The 22,651-nt window shown below is 43.1% G+C and overlaps 1 protein-coding gene across 1 annotated transcript in view; it reads left to right on the forward strand.

Annotated features, from left to right (window-relative positions):
* Positions 1-1,523: 1,523 nt before the first annotated feature.
* LOC124133952 overlaps positions 1,524-22,651 on the forward strand; it is a 130,725-nt gene continuing 109,597 nt past the window's right edge. The window contains exon 1 of the mRNA XM_046498555.2: positions 1,524-2,003. The gene's annotated coding sequence lies outside the window, so the exon portion shown is untranslated. The remainder of the gene's footprint in view (positions 2,004-22,651) is intronic.

Consider the following 22,651-nt stretch of genomic DNA (forward strand, 5'->3'; position numbering starts at 1 on the left):
TTATAATGATAGTATGATGTTAACAGCAAAATATGATGTGCTGGTTGGTTGGTTGGTTGTTTTACGCCGCACTCAGCAATATTCCAGCGGTCTGTAAATAATCGGGTCTGGATTAGACAATCCAGTGATTGATATCATGAACATCGATCAACGCAATTGGGATCGATGACATGCTTCAACCAAGTCAGCGAGCCTGACCACCCGATCCCGTTAGTCGACTCTTACGACAAGCATAGTCGCCTTTACGGCAAGCATGGGTTGCTGAAGACCTATTCTACCCCGGATCTTCACGGGTCATATGATATGCATGAAGTGATAATGACATTATGCTGTTAACTTCCAAAGGTGTTATTCTTCCACTTGTGATAAAGACACCATATCCGACGTTAACAGTAAAATATGACATGCGTTAAGTAATAATGGCATTAAGTCAACATTAAAATGTGAAAAATATGCTGCGACTAGAGAGAAAGGCAATTTGTTGTTAACAGTGTAAAGAAAATATGCTGCAACTAGTGAAAAAGGCAATTTGTTGTTAACAGTGTAAAGAAAATATGCTGCAACTAGTGATAAAAGCAATTTGTTGTTAATAATGTAAAAGAAAATATGCTGCAACTAGTGATAAAAGAGACTTGTTGTTAACAGTGGAAAAGAAAATATGCTGCATTAGTGATGAAGGCAATTCGTTGTTAACAGTGTAAAAGAAAATATGCTGCGACTAGTGATGAAGGCAATTCGTTGTTAACAGTGTAAAAGAAAATATGCTGCATTAGTGATGAAGGCAATTTGTTGTTAACAGTGTAAAGGAAAATATGCTGCATTAGCGATGAAGGCATGTTGTTGTTAACGGTGTACAAGAAAATATGCTGCATTAGTGATAAAGGCAATTTGTTGTTAACAGTGTAAAGGAAATATGCTGCATTAGGGATGAAGGCAATTTGTTGTTTACAGTGTGAAAGAAAATATGCTGTATTACTGATGATGATTTCAGCTGAAGGGACGGTCTGTCAATAATCGTCAGACAATCCTGTGATTTACATCATGAGCATCGATCTACGCAATTGGGATGCAATGACATGCATTAACCAGCCAGTCTGACTACCCGATCCCGTTAGTCGACTCTTACGACAAGCATAGTCGCCTCTTACGGCAATCATGGGTTGCTGAAGACCTATTCTACCCCGGATCTTCACGGTTAAAAAGATTTATAACAGTTGGTATTAATGACAATTGTAATTGAACACACGCTGCAACCAGTGATGACGACTTACACCACCAGTGTATTGTAAGATGCAACAGCCTGCACAGGTCGATGCAAGATCACGACTAGCTGTTTACAAAAGCGATCCCTGTCAGGGAACCGTTGTATTATCTCAACTGGCGGTAAAGTAAACCCTTCGTCTCCTGCCCCCACGCTTACCTTACAACCCCCCCCCCCCCCCCCCCCCCCCCCCCCGACTCAAACTCAACAGCGGTCGGCACATCAGCAGCCGATCCGACAGTTTCAGTTCATCCTATCCCAGAAGCAAGTGGGAAGCCAGAGCCAGTCTGAAGTTCGCGGGTCTCTCTCGATTCCACGAAACCATGGAGACGGATCTATAACACCGACGCACATTCGAGTACGGTGAAGTACCGGTTGTACATACATGACCTCAACAATAACCCCTCGACCCGGAATATGTCTGTTTGAAATACTTCCGGTCACTGTAGGGCCCGACGTGCGAATGGAATAAGTTTATGAGAGGGATCTTTTTATTGTGGCTACCGCGGATTACCATGGCGGTGGAAGCGCTCTAGTCGATAGCACAGTCAGCGGGGACCTACAATTGATTTTAGTTGAGTTCTCACGCCCGCCGTAACAGTGGCTGAGGGGCTGCCTGTACGTAGCATGCTCGGCTTTTGAAGCGAGAGTGTTCACTCCGTGCTGTGTCTTCGTGCTGCTTGTATCGGATGGGATTACTATCGAGTGTATTTGAGGGAGAAACAGTTGACATCAGATTAAGGTAAGGGCTTGTGTTGTGTCTACACCTCAGTTACATGTACACAGTAGGAGGAGAATTATCTGCACGTTCAAACGCGGAAATGGAATAACCCACGAAATCCATGCATAACAACAAACATGGCGGCCACAACATTCCACTGTCAACGTGCTTGTTGTTTGGGGTGCTTGGAAGTGGCTAGATGGGGGAAATAGTAGGCTAGTAGAAGGTGATAGTCGACTTGGAGATCATACCATAGGATGTATGATCCCGTATCATATATCGTCGGGTCTTGGTTACAGAGTTTGTTTATGTTGACGGGTCATGTTTCTGCTTGCCTGGTTTGCGCGCACATGGCTACTTTTCTAAACTCACTGACGATAACATCCATAGTAATTACCCCAAGGTTTTATCACCCTGCGTATGTCATACTTTATCTCTGCTTTTAGCATACTTTATCTCTGTTTACACCACAGTTCATCTCATGACTGGTCCCAGCCTTGGAGAAGGGTATTGCAGGAAAGGATGGGACACAGACCAGAGTCGCATTTACTTATTAACCTTTCGAGTGTGTATTCGGGGACACCAAATCTCTTTCTAGTGTATCTCTACTTTAACATATCGTGTAATAACCATCGGCCAGTATGACGGCCCAACACACAAGTTGGTAATATGAGTCCAGTCTATGAACGAGGCAGGCATAAAACCCAGCGACTGTGCTCACTACAGTGATATAAATAGCAGTTTCATGGCTACTTGAGGAAAACGTATTTCAGTGTCTCTCATATAGTCAGCCTTGATCTAAATTCTTAGCAAAGGCGATGTGTTATTTACATAATACTTTCCGCCGTTCACTGCCTAACGTGGGCGAGAGTAGATGTCTACAGCGGGGTCACTTTGTCTAATATGGGGGAGAACGGCTGTCCCGGGTGGGGTGTACTTGTCTAATTTGTAGGGGTGAAGCTGTCTGACGTCTGGGAAAATAGCTCTGTTCGGGGTGAGGGCGGGGGGACAGGGGTGTGTGGGGGTATTTGTGTCTCGGGTGTGTGACTGTAACAGATGAGGGTCTGCCTGTCTGGGTTGGAAGAGCGCAGGGAGGGGTAATTGTGTAGGGTGGGGCAGTTTAGCTGTCTAGGGTGGGGGTCTACTTGTCTACAGTAGGGTCTAGGGTGGGAGAGCAGCTGTTTTGGATGGGGGAGGCAGATCTATCGATCCGTCTTTTGTAGGGGTGACTACCTGTCTACCGTGAGGTTGCAGCTGTCTATGGTGGGAGAGAGCTGCTGTATTAAGGTAGGGGTTTGGGTAGGTGGGTGGGGATCAACTTGACTACAGTAGAGGGGTGTAGCTGTATAGGGTGGGGAAGGAGGGCTACATACACGCCAGAGGTCAGTGAACCTCATCCGCCTCAAATACATCTGCTATCACTAATACGTGGATGGGGGGAGTTGGGGTGAGGGCGGCATCTAGACTGGTTGCGTCACGCAGGGTGAGGAGGGGACTCGGGACAACGACCTGGTATAAGTCCTCTACCACTGTATCCTCAGCATCTGTTCTCGCCATCTATACCCAACACTATAATATCAGTTCTGAGTGTGTACTCAACTCTTTATGCTTCAATTAACCCATTACTTTACATGTAACAAGGCCCAGTGAGCGACGATTCTGACATCACCACATACAGCAATCACGGCCTAGAGGAAGAATATACCCGCAGTATAAAAGGCAATAGTTTATGTGTGATGTGAGGCGTGATTTGTAATCCCAGCTGCTTACATGTTAGTCGGTGGAGAGGCGTGTTATGTACACCGCCTTTTGCGTGCTATGCTTTTATCTACATTCAACATTGGACGTATTACGTGCTGTCAGATGCCCAGCCTACTGACCGACATTCTATTGTATTTATGGCAACACTGATCTTATTTGTACACCGAAAACCACAAGGGCGCTGTACTTGATGTGCCTGTATCTGTGCACCTGTTGCTACATGCTGCGCCATGTATACATGATTGTAACGTAAAGGCTCTCTCAAACAACCCCCCCCCCCCCCCCCCCCCCCCTCCCTCCCCATGTACTAAGACCTTCATTCATGAAAGTGTGTGTGTGGTGTGTGTGAAGATATTTTGACACCCATCAGCAGGGACGCTGTCATAACATGACAACACGGAGGGTGCGATTTACCTCATGTGGGTGTACTGGGTGCTGTTGGGTGTACCTGGGGAGGATATAGACTAACACATGGTCAATGAAAACGTATCTTTAAGTTATTTATTTTTTTAAAATTGGCAAAAAAAACTTTTTTCTTCTGCTGTGGAATCACGCAAACTAGACTTGGTTAGTTTGATCTAGACTTGCCTAGGCTTTTAGTAAAAATAAATACCTAAAACATATTAAATCCACAGTCATTGTGCAGGACTAAAGAGAATGGAGCTGAGTGGAATGTGCGGGAGAAAGTGGGGCAACAGCAACTGCAACCTCAGCACCTGTCAGGGTCGTTGACCTACTTGGGGAGTTTATCTGCGTGTTACACTGTCACGAAACCTGTTTATCTAAAATACAGCTTTAGTTAACATATGTTTTTGTGTGTTTGCTCCGAAAATATTTTTCGGTTATCAGCGTACTTCCTTTTGCGTTATGACACAGGCTTACTACTGTAGAAACCTTTCAAAACCACCTCCGCCTTTCTCAATATATTCCTGTAGATTTCTTTATTTCACCTATGTTACATGCCACTTCGGCCTTTCTCAATATATTCCTGTAGATTACTTTATTTCACCTGTTACATGGACCTAGTTGGGGTGTGTGTGATAACGAACAGGAAAAAGTCAAGTTCGGCCGTATTCTTTGATCACAATAGATATAGAGGTTATCCACAGGCCCACGGATAGCCATACTATACTGACTGTACTGATTACATCTTTTTTTAATGTAATCACTACAGTCAGTTTAGTATGGCTATCCGTGGCCCTGTGGGTTATCAAGCGATAGGTTTGGCATGTTAAGTAGGAATAAACATTGTATTGAGCGAGCCTTGGTCATGTTTGTCTGTAAACGCTGAAAGTAGTACCTACCTGAACTTCCATATTTGTATCCCAAACGGATACCGTTTTTATCCGTTTGCTTTATCCTGCCGAGAGACCTACCCATTATCTGATAATATGAGTTACGTGGAGAAACAAAAGCCTATTTTAGGTAAAATATGTGTTACAACTAATTCTAACGAAGTGATCAATATCGGATTTTCAGTAAATGGTACCACGAAGTGCAAACGAGCTCATCAGATACAGATTCTGTGATGTGACAAGCAAGTGACGTCACGTCAAATATTATGACGTCATTTTTCCGCACTGGCCGGTCAGCTAACGTGTATGGCACAGCGACTGGCCAATCATATAGCTAGATTCTTTGACTAGTAATTTTGAAGATTTGTGTCATACTTCAAGTCGGTTTGCAAGGGTAGGGGTAAGAAACTGCGGGTGGACAGATGTGTGCTTGCTAGACACTGGACGGCCTGTATCAAGACAGAGAATGCAAGTTATAGGGTTCAGATTATCGAACCCACGTCTTATGACGTAAAGAACGAAATGGTTACCCATCTGCTTACCCGACTGACCCATAGTGCCCGTGACCATAACGGGTTACAATTGGTCCCCAACGACGACTCTGGTTGTCGTCCCAGGCGTCACAATGGATCGGATGGTCAAACTCGGTAGCTTGATTGATTGCGGGTCATCGTATCCCAACAGCGTCGAATTTTGCTCTTAGTATCAATCACAGGTTCGTCTGGTCCAGCCTGAAAAGTTTACAGGACACCGTCATGTAGCTTTTAGAATGGTATAGAGTTCGTCGTTCAACAAAACAATCCACCCTACTAAGGACGTATATGTATAAGAAACGACCAGAGACGAAATAGAAAAGGACCCTTTACATAGTCGTTATGATAAACGGGAACAAATATCTTAGCGAGCCTTGCGGAAACCCATGGTATTGTTCTATGAGGATGAGATATGCTTCTGGCTCTCTATAATATCTTCCTCATCCTTTCCCTCCTCTGTATCCGATGTTTAACCTTAAATAACGTTCCATAAATATGTGTTGATTTTGCATGGCTTGTATATTTACCAATCTGGGGAAGCAATATTCTATCATCTCCATGTGACCCCGGTGCAGACCTGTGTTTGTTAGTCTGTTTGTTGGCGTTCCTTGTTGATGAAGACAGTTTACACAAGCAGGGTCATCGCGGCCTCCATGGGAGTGTCTGGTCACAGTATCTTCTATCGAGGGGAATAACGTGAAGACAGGGGTTTCATTGTGAAGTAGGTCGTTCATTATCTGTTGAATGACCGCATGTTGTTTTACGCCGTCGGTAATGTTCCAGCTATTCGCGGCGATAATTATCTGTTGAAATGTTTCTCGGAGGAAACCTTACGGTGTTTTGAAAACATGGAGAAAATAATCCTTTCTTTAAATGACATGTGTTGTCATGTCGTACTGTGCCATGTCCTAACTTGTAAACATCTCAACTGACAGGGGCGGTGGGGTAGCCTAGTGGTTAAAGCGTTCGCTCGTCACGTCGAAGACCCGGGTTCGATTCCCGACATGGGTACAATGTGTGAAGCTCATTTCTGGTGTCCCCCGCCGTGATATTGCTGGAATATTGCTAAAAGCGGGGTAAAACCATACTCACTCACTCACTCACTCTCAACTGACACACGACAGATCGTTCGGCGGGTACCGTACTCCCGACCTTCACCGAGTTCTTATACGTCACTTCATACGCTGAATAGAAACAACAAACACGCAGGAAATGTTGTTTTTTTCTGTAGATCCAAACACACCACTAAGCATTGAATGTCAAGCAACAAGATGAGCGGAGCAGGTGTTACATCTGTTTTCTGCACATCGCAGATAGACACTCACGGTCATCCATTCATGACGTCATATTTTGCATGTGCGATAAGGTCTTCCCACGTTCTATGTATATAGGTATCGGGCTATGTATGTATGTATCATCATGTATCTATGTATGTAACTTTGTAGGGGCGGTCGGGTAGCCTTGTGGTTAAAGCGTTCGCTCGTCACGCCGAAGACCCGGGTTCGATTCCCGACATGGGTACAATGTGTGAAACCCTATTACTCTAAAATGTGTGGATTAAAACAATTCTGTGTTCTCCATGTGTATAATGTTGTTATGTAATTGTATTTTATTTTTCTAATATGTAAATAACTTCTAATATAAAACAATAAGTACCAGTCGCATCGTGAATCCAGATTTCCCCGGATGACGATGCGTCCCATCCTGATGTCAGCGAACCCGGATGCTCACTCCATCTTGTCGAGAAGTGCAATATCAATCAGCTATCATATATGACTGATCGAACCATCTGATAGCCCGCCGTGACTCAGCATGATGTCGTCATAGCGATCGTTACTTATCAGTTTCCTCGTGAAATACTGACTAGCGTTAAAAAAAGATGTTTTCAAACTGACCATTAGGCAAGATGACACCACTAAGGGGTGATTCATGATAATGTGTACTTATGTTAAAACCGCCTCCGTGGTCTAGTGGTAGAGTCTCCGCCCGGAAGGTCCGGGGTTCGATCCCCGCCCGCGTCATACGAAAAGACGTTGAAAGATGGTACTTGTTGTTACCCTGTCTGACGCTCGGCATTAAGGGGCTAAAACAAGGACTGGTCGGCTCGGGGTAAGTAAACTGTGTCTGAGTGGGGTATTCATGTTAAACTGCGGCATGGTATCTCAGTGAGCTAGCACTATTAATCGGCATCAGTCCGGACTAGTACAAGCAGCCACACACACACGTGCATGCACGTCGCTATATAAGTGCAATAATCTTGGACGCGACGTTAAACCCCATTTCACCTCACCTCACTTATGTTAGAATGAAATCGAATGCTGTCGATTGTGACGCTTGGGATGACGCGTCCAATAAAAAGTCGGCAAATGTCACAGTGATCGCGGAATAAGACTTACGTAAGTTTCAAGGGCATTATTATACAATAAAAACAACAGTTAAATCTAAATCGGAAATAAATAAACGTGCAATTATAAGAGATTGGCGCATATCCAGATAAGCTAAATGTCGGGATAAACAGAAAGACTTGGTTCTTTTCTTCAGTGTAGATTTGGATCAAGGCTACCTCGGAACCTGTTTAGCATGATTTGTAACTTCAGGAGACATGCCGCATAGTGCGTGACAGCTGACACATAGACACCGAAACTCTCGTAAGATAAATATTGCGTCTTACGTTTATGTTTCCGTGATTTTTGCGTGTCGGACTACAGTTGAGACCTATCACCCCGAGGCAAGGGAGTTAATTGATGATAAAGGTCTAGTTTGAAGTAGTTTCCACCCCTGCCTCACTTGGCTGGATTTCTAGAGTTACATTTTGCCTGGACCAACAAGTCTATACATAGTCTAATCAAAATAGTGAAACGAACTAGATATCCGGTTCATAAACAACATGGATTTTTCAACGTGCAGATTTCGGTCGACTGCAGGATTTGCAAAGCATGGATACCGTCAACTGGGCCTCGACAGATATTTTGCGAAACTTTTCATGTTTTTAATCAAGTTGCTCAAGTGATTTGATGCCCGTCGCTGCGTAAGACCCGTTTCATGACAATATGGATCTTGATTGTGGATCAGATCGACTTGACTGGGACCCGCCTTTGTGTTTCAAGTGATGTGGAAGGTGGAATTTGATTGGTCAATATGAAGGACATAGATGGGACATAACTCGTAATATCCACTGATGGCGCTACGATCGTGCCACGAAATTCCAGCTAAGTACGGCAAGGGTGAAAACTGAACTTTTATAGTCAGTTAACTCCCTTGTCTCAGGAAGATGAAACTTTCTTGTTTTTTTTTATAACTTTGTAACTTCCTGTTTTTGAGGTAAGAGATACAGTAGGTGTTTTCGTATGTCGATGGTCGGGTCGATGGCACAAGTTAAAAAACAACCAATGAAAACGAATTAGTTTGAACAGGTGACACAAGGGCCAAGAAAGCTAGGACACTCAACAATGTTCCAGCTATTTTACGGGGGTCTGTACATAATCTTGTCTTGACCAGAAAATCCAGTAAATGACATCATGAGCATCGATCTACGTACGCACTTGGGATACGATGACATGCATTAACAAAGTCAGCGAGTCAGACCACCCGATCCCATTAGTCGCCTCTTACAACAAGCATGGATTGCTGAAGACCTATTCAAACCCGAATGGTAGAATGCATGGAATTAACGTGGCACCACGCAACGTCGGGTTTTCCTCCCACATCAAACAGACACACCATTATAGGACTGAAATATTGTCAAAAGCGGCCTTAAACCCGACTCATTCACTCACCGTTTTATATTTGAAGAATCGCACCAGGACTATATGTTGCTCACAAAGAGACACCAGGCCCCGGGATCATGAAAGTGTTAGCTCAAATTTTGCTAAGCACGAATTTTTTCTTAAGTCTAAATCTAAAGAGTTAAGACAAAATATAGTCTTAAGTTAGTTTCATGATCCCGGGGCCAGAACAACTGTACTACACCACGAACCTAAAAGAGTGAGTGAGTGAGTTGGGTTTAACGCCGCTTTTAACAGTATTCCCGTTTTATCGCGGCATGTGGGGAAAACCCGAAGTGATGCAGGTCTCAGACGTTTACCACTTCGGTGAAACCCACGAGCACGGGTACGGTGCTGACAAACCTAGAAACATAATCGGGTCGAACCGGGATTCGAACCCACAATCATAGGTTTCTGGTGTGCCCAAGGGACGCAACTCTGCACAGCGAATCGCGGCGCCTTAGACGACTCGAACCTTATAGAGAGATATCAACATCTCTACCCAGACTGCCTTGTTGGTTAATAGTTCATATTGTTATACTTCACGCCAGTACATTTGCAGTTTTTCGCAGCAAGAAAAATCTACTCTTTCACACTGGTTTGAAGATAACTAAAATTTCAGTCCAATGTAACATTCAAGGATACAATTAATATTCAAATTAACACACCGTTACAGAATTTGATAAAGTAATAAAGCTTACAGAATCAGTGTTATAAAGGACAAATAACGCTGGAACAGTACTGTATAAAAACGTCGCCTAACAGACGAAGTACACCACATTCGGGACTTGGTGGTGAGACCCGTGAAGATCCGGGGTAGAATAGCAACCCATGCTTGCTGTAAAAGGCGACTATGCTTCTTGTAAGAGGCGACTGTCGCGATCGGGTGGTCAGGCTCGCTGACTTGGTTGATGCATGTCATCGATCCCAATTGTCTTGATCGATACTCATGATATTAATCACTGGATTGTCTGATCCAGACTCGATTATTTACAGACCGTCGTCATATAGCTGGAACATTGCTGACTGCGGCGTTAAACAACAAACCAACCAACTTGGACTCTTGCAAGTGTTGTATACACGTTGGCCCTCTTCTTTTTTCTTCAAATAAATGTGTGTAGCAAATGTCCAATAAAAAAGATGCTATTTGTCAGCCATGTAAAGGATGGACTTATTTATGTATACATCGAAGGTCGTTTCCTCCTGTAATTGATGAAGATCATTGCGACTTGTGATGGATTTTGTGCATCTTTTCCTACGCGCTCACCTGCGGACATACCTGTTCTGAATGTCCAACCTGTATTAATTAAGCCTCAGGTGTTAACACTATAGAACCAGCCACATACATGTCGTCATCACACAGACCGGGCCCCAAGCAGAACAGTTGCTGGCTTTCATGTTAGGTTGATAAAAAAAGGAGTTGATGTAGCGTACATTGGGCTGTCACATCCAAAGGCAGTTTGTTATTGTAAAAAAATATCTACATGCAGATCTTGGTGTTTAATGTCGTTAGCTTTCAGGGCACGGAGTCCCTGGGATTGCCTTGGGTTGCCTGAAGTAAAGGTTTAATCGAATGTTGCCCTTTTCAGATTCACTGATGAATGAGGTTTCATATTTATAAAAATACTAACGATTTTATTTCAAAGAGGAGGGCGGATTGCGTTTATGAATTTGATCATGATTATAATTCATCTAAGAGACATTTTTGGATTTGATTTGAAATTTAATATGAATAGGAGTGGAGTCTGGGAGACGATTCCAGAAATCTGTTCATATCGTGAATTCATCGCTAATGAGATAAAGTTATAACTGTCTTGGTTGTGGCATAACGGCCTCGTGAATGTATGATTGTGATTGGGCTGAGGTAAGTGTCCTCGCAGTGTTTGCATTATGTGTAGTATTGCTCGATTTGTTCTCTTCTGGTGTCCCCCGCCGTTATATTGCTGGAATATTTGCTAAAAGCGGCGTCAGACCATACTCACTCACTCGATTTGTTTTGAAGGAAGACTTCAGCATGATAATGATGGCCCATTGAAACGTGACACCACATCCGGTGTTACAGGAAGCAAGTGATTGTCGCCAAGGAAATGAGGAACGAGTGGTTATATTTTTCAACAAGGAAGATATAATGTAGACTGGAGTCGGGTTTAGATGATTCGCTTTAAATGTTCATTCGCACATTTATTTGTGGTTTTCATAATGGATGGGTTACAAGTGCGCAAACACATTTTCGGTGACAATGTCCTCAACATATATATCAGTAGGTCGTAATATTAGGAGAACTATGAACGCCTCGTTACGATAAGACTCTGTCATCATCAGTGTGTCTGTAGTTGATGTTTGAATCCTAGTTTGTTTTATTGTGTTCTGAACTTCATCGTGTACATAACCATGCCTCTGATTGTGTCAGTCAGTCCAAACAGAAAGTGCTCCTTTATTATCCCCCGCCCAACAAAGATGGCGGGGGATATAGAAACGGGCTCCGTCCGTCACGTTTCGTTTCCGGAGCATAACTCATAAACCGTTCAATATTTTTTCATGAAACTTTGCAGGTCTGTCACGTACATGCTGAACTGGGGCCTTTTGCTATTGAGAAGTTTTAGAAATTTGAATTTTTTACGTTTCCATGGCAACAAGATGGACTTTGGTTGTGAGGGTAGGGTTCGTTTCCGGAGCATAACTCATAAACCGTTCAATATCTTTTCATCAAACTTTGCAGGTCTGTCAGGTACATGCTGAACTAGTGCCTTTGGCTATTAAGAATGTTTTGAAATTTGTATTTTGTACGTTTCCATGGCAACAAGATGGACTTAGGTTCCAAACTCTTCTTTTTTTTACAATTTCCATGACAAGTTCCACCTCGGTTAAAAACGATTAGGGTTTGTTTAGATTTAATTATGTCATAAATTCTGCAACAGGGGCGGGGGATATAGCCACGTTAGAGGCAAACTCTTGTTTAATACTGTAAAGGATTTGCAACTTGATAAACATCCTTTGGTGATATGCATAGATTTATGATAAGAATATCGCTGTCGAGAGAAAACTGTGGGTCAGACAACATGAACCGCAAGTATTTTCTTCTTGGTCTGAAATGCTTGTAAATGTGTTCAGAATATGTCTTCGATGACATGTCTTCTTTGCCGTTCGTTACAAATGTCACATTGCCACTAGGGGATCATTACTTATAGATTAGTGATTGGCTAGCCTCACAGTGTGCATAACCCACACCATAGATCACGATATTTCAATAATGTGTTTTTAACTAGTTGCTACACGATTAAGGAAGTCTCGTTCAATAGGTTTCGGGAGGGTGTCAGATTTTATCAGAGTGAGTGAGTGAGTAGGTATTTCCGCTTGGAGCAGCGTCGCAGTGACAGTCCCGCGGGGATGGCGTAAATTGTACGCTGTGCTGTGTTCAACGTAGTCACCCAGAATCCCAGGGGCCACCAATCAGTAACACTGGCATCGTCACGGTTAGGAAAGTATAAGTGAGTATGATACAATCTCTTGCAAACTGTTTCCCGCACAGCTTTTTTCAGTCATTCTGTCGACACGTTACGTAGCTTCTGTAAATTCCCGCGTTTCTTGCCTTGAGAATAAATGCCAGGACGAATTCCTCGACCAGCATAAACATTACAACTATGTTCCCATACATGCATGTGAAAAACACTTTGTTCTTATTTCCACTGTGTGTTGACATAATAACTGATGCGGGGGCACGGGTGGCCCAGTCGTCTGAGGCGCCGCGATTCGCTGTGCAGAGTTGCGTCCCTTGGACACGCCAGAAACCTATGATTGTGGGTTCGAATTATGTTTCTAGGTTTGTCAGCACCATCCCCGTGCTCGTGGGTTTCACCGAAGTGGTAAACGTCTGAGACCTGCATCATTTCGGGCTTTCCTCCCACATTAAGCTGACACGCCGCGATATAACTGGAATACTGTTAAAAGCGGCGTTAAACCCAACTCACTCACTCACTCACTAATAACTGATGCCTTGTGTGAAACTGCATCACGACACCGTGTCTGTACGGTGGTAAAAGGGCGACTGTCACTGGGATACAACGCCATCCTGCTCGGTGATGCAAGGACATGTTGTGTGACAATACAAGGCCGTCTGCCTGTACGATGATAAAGGGAAGCCTGCGCGGCGAAACGAGGATATTTCACATGACGCGCAAAGGGCATTCTGCTCAGCAGTACAAGGACCACCTGCATGGCGATACAAGGTCATCCAATACTCAAATACAAGGTCATCCTTCAATTCGATACAAGGACATCCTTCCTTTAAGGACCGCCTCCGTGGTCTTGTGGTAGAGCGTCCGCCCGGAGAGCGGAAGGTCCAGGGTTCGATCCCGGGCCGCGTCATACAAAAAGACGTTAAAAGATTGTACTTGTTGTTACCCTGTCTGGCGCTCGGCATTAAGGGGCTAAAACAAGGACTGGTCGGCTCGGAGTCAGTATACTGTGTCTGAGTGGGGTATTCATGTTAAACTGCGGCATGGTATCTCAGTGAGCTAGCACTATAAATCGGCATCAGTCCGGACTAGTACAAGCAGCCACACACACACATACACGTGCATGCACGTCGCTATATAAGTGCAATAATCTTGGACGCGACGTTAAACTCAATTTCACCTCACCTCACCTTCCTTTAAGGCTATTTACGGCCCTGCTGCTCGTCGATACAAGGATATGCAGCATGGCGATACAAAGACATGCTGCACAACGCTACAAGGATATGCTGCATGGCGATACAAGCAAATGATGCACGGCAATACAGGGATATGCTGCATGGCGATCCAACTGGTGTGATGAACGGCGATATAAGGATATGCTGCAAGGCGATACAAGGATATGAAGCATGGCGATACAAGGACAGGCTGCACGACGCTACATGGATATGCTGCATGGCGATACAAGGATATGCAGTATGGCGATACAAGGATATGCTGCGAGGCAATACAAGGATATGCAGCGTGGCGATACAACTGCTTAGATGAACGGCGACAGAAGGATAATGCTGCATGGCGATACAAGGAAATGCTGCACGGCAATACGGGGATATGCTGCATGGCGATACAAGGATGTGATGACGGCGATACTAGGATATGCTGCATGGCGATACAAGGATGTGATGACGGCGATACTAGGATAATGCTGCATGGCGATACAAGGATGTGATGACAGCGATACTTGGATAATGCTGCATGGCGATACAAGGATGTGATGACGGCGATACTAGGATAATGCTGCATGGCGATACAAGGATGTGATGACGGCGATACTAGGATAATGCTGCATGGCGATACAAGGATGTGATGACGGCGATACAAGGACATGCTGCATGGCGATACAAGGATGTGATGACGGCGATACAAGGATAATGCTGCATGGCGATACAAGGATATGTTGTATGGGCTACTGGACTCAGCAACTGGCCACGAATGATGAGAGCAGCGTGGTTCAGAGTGGTTGGAATGTTTGAAGATCGGCATAGTCTCTGAGCTGCCACATGTGCAACAGTGTTTGCAAATCTGTATCAATACAGACGTTGGGTCGCGCCGACCCGGGCCCTCCTATACACATGGCCGCCAACAGTAGGGTGACATTCTTGGCACTAAATATGATAGATCAGAAGACTGGTCGATGTTGGGATAGGAACAGTGAACGGGAGAATTGCTGGGTAGTTGTCATCACGTGTGTATGGATTGGTGACTGGTTTTCGGAATGATTGATCAGACAAGACGCATCGATGAAAGATGGATTGACTGATGAAGCGAGATAATTAAAAGAAAGAAAGAAAAGGGGGAAGTTAGAAAGAAGGGAATGAGAGAAAGAAAATGATAGAAGTAGATAAGAGAAATACAGGATAACGGCGGAACAAAAGGTTTTTAGTAGGAAGTTCTTTGACTGATTAACTATCGGAATAGGGAAGAATCGGGTGTTCCTTGACTGATTAACTATTGGAATAGGAAAGAATCGGGTGTTCTTTGACTGATTAACTATCGGAATAGGGAAGAATCGGGTGTTCTTTGACTGATTAACTATCAGAATAGGAAAGAATCGGGTGTTCTTTGACTGATTAACTATCGGAATAGGGAAGAATCGGGTGTTCTTTGACTGATTAACTATCGGAATAGGGAAGAATCGGGTGTTCTTTGACTGATTAACTATCGGAATAGGAAATAATCGGGTGTTCCTTGACTGATTAACTATCGGAATAGGAAATAATCGGGTGTTCTTTGACAGATTACCTATCGGAATAGGAAATAATCGGGTTTTCTTTGACAGATTAACTATCGAAATAGGAAAGAATCGGGTGTTCTTTGACTGATTAACTGTCGGAATAGGAAATTATGTTGTTTCACTTTTGTTTGAGTGGTATGACTCACATGGACTACATTTGAAGACCTGGGTCCACTTGCACAAAGCGATCTTAGCGCTAAGACTATTGTAAGCCTATGTTAACGTATGGGAGTTACGATCCTCTTAGCGCTAAGATCGCTTTGTGCAAGTGGGCCCTGGACTCCAGTGTTTTCTTGCTTTGTGCCGATGTAGTTGCCGACGCCACACGTGAACCATCTCCACGTTTGAATGACATTGAATGAAACGTCCTCATGTGAGTCGATTGTTCTGTGAACTGTTCACCAACCGAATTGAAGAAATAGTGAACTCCCACGCCACCAGGGTTCGTCCAGGATCACGGCTCCTACTGGTTGTAGTTCCCGCCTGTGTGGGGCTATTGTGAGTGGGGAGGTTGTGTATTTGGAGGTTGTTGTGTCTAGGGAGGTTGTTGTGTGTAGGGAGGTTGTTGTGTGTTGGGAGGTTGTTGTGTGTTGGGAGGTTATTGTGAGTTTAGAGGTTGTTGTGTGTTGGGAGGTTGTTGTGTGTTGGGAGATTGTTGTGTGTTGGGAGGTTGTTGTGTGTTGGAAGGTTGTGTGTTGGGAGGTTGTTGTGTGTTGGGAGGTTATTGTGAGTTTAGAGGTTGTTGTGTGTTGGGAGGTTGTTGTGTGTTGGGAGGTTATTGTGAGTTTAGAGGTTGTTGTGTGTTGGGAGGTTGTTGTGTGTTGCGATTGTATTGTGTGGCTTTTCCTATGCTTTGAACTATTTTCAAATTATAACAATCTGGTTGAATAAAAAAAGACAACTGAAGTTTTAGATGTAGTTATTTAAGAGAACGATCAAAGGCTGTCTGTGCATTAAGGCAATTTAAAAAAAATCACATTTATGTTCAAGTCTATTCAGACCGGTCCTTTGGAAAATCATTAATTACCTACGCCGGTTATACAAGTAAAGTCAGATGGCTCACCGATGAATATCCGGGCTCCTTGTGGTTTTGTACTATTTAAAGGGCGTCTGAAAGAGACCTGTCGAGTTGAAAAAACTAACTCCGTCTTATGTTACTTTCCAACAGTGTTACATCCTGCTTCCTTGTCACTTTGAATGTATGCCTTATATACAAACATTGCAGTACCTTGGTAACAGATAACATATCTGTTCATTCCACAGATCTAGTTCCCCACGCAGACCCTGAATCTAATATTTCCCTAACGTTCCTAGATTCGCTGTGCAGAGTTGCGTCCCTTAGGCACGCCAGAAACCTATGATTGTGGGTTCGATCCCGGTTCGACCGGATTATGTTTCTTGGTTTGTCAGCACCATACCCGTGCTCGTGGGTTTCACCGAGGTGGTAAACGTCTGAGACCTGCATCACTTCGGGCTTTCCTCCCACATTAAGATGACACTGGAATAATGTTAAAAGCGGCGTTAAACCCAACTCACTCACTCACTATTTTAGGAGCCAATCGAGACTTGTTCCCTGCCGTTGACATTTTACGTTTAGGATTATACACCGTCGGGAACAGCCAAGGGTGTGCGGGCTTCACCCTCGTGGATCCCACATATCATGGATCCCACATATCATAAATATGGAGTTATTTCAATCCCATTGCAAACTGTCATAACTGGTACCATATAAGGTGGTTTTAGGATGTAACATAAACCTAATACTATTTCCCCCAGAACTCCACTTCGTTGTGTGTTCTAGTGGAGCAGCTGTTACGGTCGTCCATGGCATCGACCGGGGTTCCCGTTCCAATAGCTCGAGTTCATTTATTGTTTTTACACCATTAGAGTCAACGTACTACTATTGACTGGAATCGATTGAAATATCTTCCCAATAATGGCGTTTGAAAGCAAAGTGATAACACCTTAGATCCTGGTTTAAAAAAAGATAATCAGTTCGCAAGTAAAGGTAATGTGTTTCGATTGCAAAAGCTCAATTAGGGCTGTTGACTCTCAAAGTGATCTGTAACATCTGTGTGTGTCTCCACAGCTACAGATTTGTGGCGGTTATTTCCTGATGGTGTGGATTTCATAGATCGTTTGAAAGCTGGCAGCACAAAGCTGTGTCGTGATAGGCTCCAATAGCTTGACATCCTGGTATAACACATAGAAAATGTTATAATATGATGTTATTGTATGAAAAACATGGAGTTCGCAATTGGGTATATGATGTAAAGTCGTTATTAAATGAATTCGGCTATGGGTATGTTTGGCATAATCAATGTGAAGCTACCAATGCAGATTCGTTTTTAGTATATATAAGCCAAAGACTTAAGGATATTTACTTACAAAATGGTCATCTCATGTTTTAGGTTAAGAAATATGCAATTATTACAAGCTTTTTAAGACAACTATTTCCCCAGAATACTATCTGTTTAATATTAAAAGATTTAGAATTAGTTTGCACAATTTAGATGCAGCTCTCATTGACTTGGGATCGAAGTAGGCAGACATAGAAACAGCCAGAGAATTGAGAATATGTGAGTAATGTGGTTTAAATGGGATTGAAGATCAGTTTCATTTTCTGTTAGTCTGTCCAAAATACAACCATCAAAGAAGTAAATATATTGATCTGCCTTTTTATGTACATCCCACTCCACAAAATTTAATCATGCTATGTTAATTAGAATATGACCTTTTAAACATATCTGCAACCACTCCCGAAAACAGAATTGTACTATGGGCCTGAGGCCTTTCATTATGGAATTAAACGTATCCTTATCCTTAACACATGGGGTATGTGTAGGACGATATGCTTTGGGAACAGAAATAGTGCACTGGCCATCCTGGGTGCCGTTGTACAAAGCGATCTTAGCGCTAAGGTGATCGTAACTCCCATACCTTAACATAGACTTACGGCAGTCGTAGTGCTAAGGTTGTTTTATACAACACCCTGTCGCGATGGTCTAATGGAGGACGGAGAAGGATGGTCTTAGGGTAAGTGGTCACTTCTTTTGATACTGGGTAGATACCTATATTTTATAGGCACTGGCTGATCCCACTGAAGACCCGTGTTCGATTTCTCACACTTGTGCAATGAATGAATAATTTTGTTTGTGTACCCTGTTGTTATTTGGCTTGAATACAAAATGGCATTAATCGAATCGAGGCACTCATGCTGTCGACCACTGGCCCGACTCCGCAATATTCCAGCTAACTGATGGCGGCCTGTAATATTCGAGTCAGGACCAGACAATTCATCGACTGATATTATGAGCAAGCATCCCAGCCGTCGGGGTACGATGACACTCAATAAACCACATCACATCGAGTCTCACCCCCTATCGGTTATAGTCACCTGAATGTTGGGGCAAACATGGGTTGCTGGGGTCTATTCTAACCCGGAACCTCCCTGGGGCCCCGTGGGGACGGTCCGCCGTGATAGTGGTGGAATTGTGCATGTGTGTTGTGAGCAACTGCGGCTTTGTACTGCCGGAGGTAATTGTTTTACGACTTATCCTATCTCGCTGTGTGCAATGTGGATAAGTCCCGTGAATTTCCAGGCTAGAATTGGTCGTTAGCAGCCCCTACTTGTCGTAAGAGCTTACTAACGTAACGGGATCTGGTAACCTGATCTGGTGACCTGACCTGGTGTTCGCTGACCTGGCTGATGCATGTTATCGTATCCCAATTTCGTAGATCGATGCTCATGATGTTATTAAGTGGATTGTCTGGTCCAGGTTCCATCATTTTCGTCGTATAGGTGGAATATTGCTGAGTGAGGCGTTAAACAACAATCAAACAAGCAAACAGTGTGGATCATGTCCTGTCTTTCTCCTACACTCACCACACATTATGTTTCAAGTGGGTGATGGTCGGTGGCTCGATCCGCGGTCGCGTCATGCCAGATGGTACGTGTTACCTTGCGATATGAATTGAGGATATAAAACAAGGAATGGGCGCCTCGAAGTCAGTATAGTGCCTGAGTGGGACATCCATGTTAAATAGTTAATAAAACCAGCATTTTCCCCGACTAGAACACGCACGCACGCACGCACGCACGCACGCTCGCACGCACGCACGCACACCATCTTCAAGACCCAAAGGCATATTTTTTACCACATAAATACAATCACCCCAATTCCATTCTCGTCCCTTCTCAGTTTCAAAAATGTATTCTTGAACGCGACTTCAAAACCGCTTTCTCCTCACCTCAACTCGAGTAGATGTTGTTACCTAGAATAATATCATATTTAATATCATATTTAATGGCACATTATCACCATCTGTACAGCTTACAGCGTACCAGCTAATTCTTGTAATCATCCTTTGGTCGTTCTTGCGGTTTGTTTACAGACTTTGAAACACGGCCCAGGTGGCGTTGTTCCCTGGAGAGCGCCACCTATCGGTGGACGTTCCAGACCCTACAACAAATGTAGTTGTGTTTACACATTGTCACGTGATGTAGGTTGTTCTATTGTTCCAGGCATTTCCATATTTTGCACTTTGGGGCATTGTTTGTTCAGGATTTGTTTTCGACAGATGTCAACGATCATTTCCAAGTAGAAACGTGTTTACAGTAGTGAATATCAGTCTCAACGTCACTGACTAGTGTTCGGAGCAGTAATTTCCCGATACGCAGTATGGTGTTTTTACGAGGCCTTGAGTTCCTGTGTTAGCTGATTTCGGTTTTACAATAACATATATTTACAGTGTTACACAGTTACAGTGTTACAGAGTTGCAGTTTTACAATAACATATATTTAAAGCGTTACACAGTGTTAAAGAGTTACAGTGTTACACAGTAAAATTGTTGCATGGTTACAATGTTCCATTGTTACAATGTTGTATAGTTGCAGTGTTATATATTTGCAGTGTAACATGTTTCCAGTGTTACGTCGTTACAGTGTTACATATTTGCAGTGTTGCGTAGTTACAGTGTTACATGTTTGCATAGATACAGTGTTACATGTTTGCATAGTTACAGTGTTACATGTTTGCATAGTTACAGTGTTACATAGTTATATAAACTGAGGAGCAAACTATAAACTATACCTCTCAGTTCATTTTACATGTTAGATTTTAAATTACAAATATCTCAAGTTATCCAAAAGTTTAACTGATAGTATATCCAAAAACAAATTAACTGTGCTTGCGCTTAGTCAGCACTCAAGGAAAACATGGTTTTATGTTTTGAAATATAATCTGATTTAAAACTTTTAAAAAATACACAACTGCTGATTGGTATCTTAGACATGTTATCTTTGAAAATCAATATATTAGATTTTTGTGGCAGCACAAATTTACTTTTCAAACTTTTAGGGGTTATGTGGTCGCAAATTCTTTTGTTTCCCCCTTATTAATTGAACCAATTTATTTTTACACGAAATTACGCAGCCACAGATTACTTTTTACAAATGTTGCAGGAATGAGTGACGGTTAAATAGACATAATCAAATTTAACAACAGTTCTCTCAATTTTCAATTGCATAGAAAACAAACTCGGTATACTTTCTTTTGCTCCTCAGTTTAGTTGCTGTGTTGCATATTTGCAGTGTTCTTGTGTCCAGTACCTAATGGACGACATCACGACACAGCTCAGATTACCCCGGGGCTCTGAAAGCCGCATAACTTGTTTTGCTTGATAGAGACCACCATGAAATAAGCTATCGCCACATAACTTGATTGAATTTCAATGTGGCGGCCATTCCCTAGTTTCGTGAATCCAGGACACACGGTCAAGTACTCACAGCCTTCTGCCTCTATTCTTCATGGTGTATTACTTACCTTGTGTTCGACATTCAGAAATGTTTTGTTGGGGAGAAATATGTGTAGCAGCGTCACAGGCATGCGATGGTAAACACACACAAAATCCAAAATTTAAAAAATTGGTTTCAAGGTCACAGTTTTGATACCATCGGACTATATTCCTTTCCGTTGGTCGGCAAAAGCATATATTTCCTGTCTATGTGCATGCTGAACATCTAGCAACATGTAACCAACATACTGCTTCAATTGAAACTATCAGATTACAATGTTTTAACAATTTTCGCAAAGCTGTGACATTGCCGGAAGTGCTTGATGCCCCCCGGATAAAAAACGAAGGGAGATAACTCTCAATACACACCGCCGTCTTGATCTACCAGTGTATCTGCAACATATTTTAGGCTTGTGGCTTGAGAGAGGTTTTAGAGGACAGGATATGACATGTTTGCTTACAAAACCTTCGAGGAAGATGGGAAATAGCTCATTTCCTTCGAATTTCCCTTGCCGGAGTTGAAATTTCAAACTGCTACAGCATCAGATGTATGTCGCGAGTTTTTATGGAACTACCAGCTTTGGAATATCGCAAGCCTGAACTCAGCTTTTTTAACAATTACGGGATATTGTAAAAAATGACACTTCAGTCAATCAGTATTATTGTATTTTTGACACTTTATCCCCCACCGCTCCTGTATATTGTACGCATGACATATGCACAAGATATATAAAGCCACAGGGGGATTTTATTTCAACACAAAGGTATTAAGACAGTCTATGCGTCTCGGCATTTTGAATATGTTTTTATAAAAGACATAATCTGGATCGATTATGGGCAGTTGCCAGTGTACCGGTATCGTTACAACTACGAGTGAGTGAGTGGGTGAGTGAGTGAGTATGGTTTTACAAGCAATCTGAACCACTGAAATTGCGAAGGTGACAATAATTGTAAAGCGCAATGACGATGATGTCATAAAGAGTTGCTTATAACCATCATAGCGTGATGTCAACTCAGTCATGGGATCACTGTCCATGGAATCCGGGGTAGAATAGGTCTTCAGCAACCCATGCTTGCTGTAAAAGAAGACTATACTTGTCGTAAGAGGCGACTAACAGGATCAGGTGGTCAGGCTCGCTGACTTGGTTGAAGCATGTCATCGCTCCCAATTGTGTGGATCGATGCTCATGATGTCAATCACTGGATTGTCTGGTCCAGACTCGATTATTTACATACATTTATCTGGAATATTGCCGAGTGCGGCGTTAAACAA

Source organism: Haliotis rufescens, unplaced genomic scaffold (genome assembly GCF_023055435.1).
Source record: "Haliotis rufescens isolate VD_foot unplaced genomic scaffold, xgHalRufe1.0.p SCAF_17, whole genome shotgun sequence".
Lineage (NCBI taxonomy): Eukaryota > Metazoa > Mollusca > Gastropoda > Lepetellida > Haliotidae > Haliotis > Haliotis rufescens.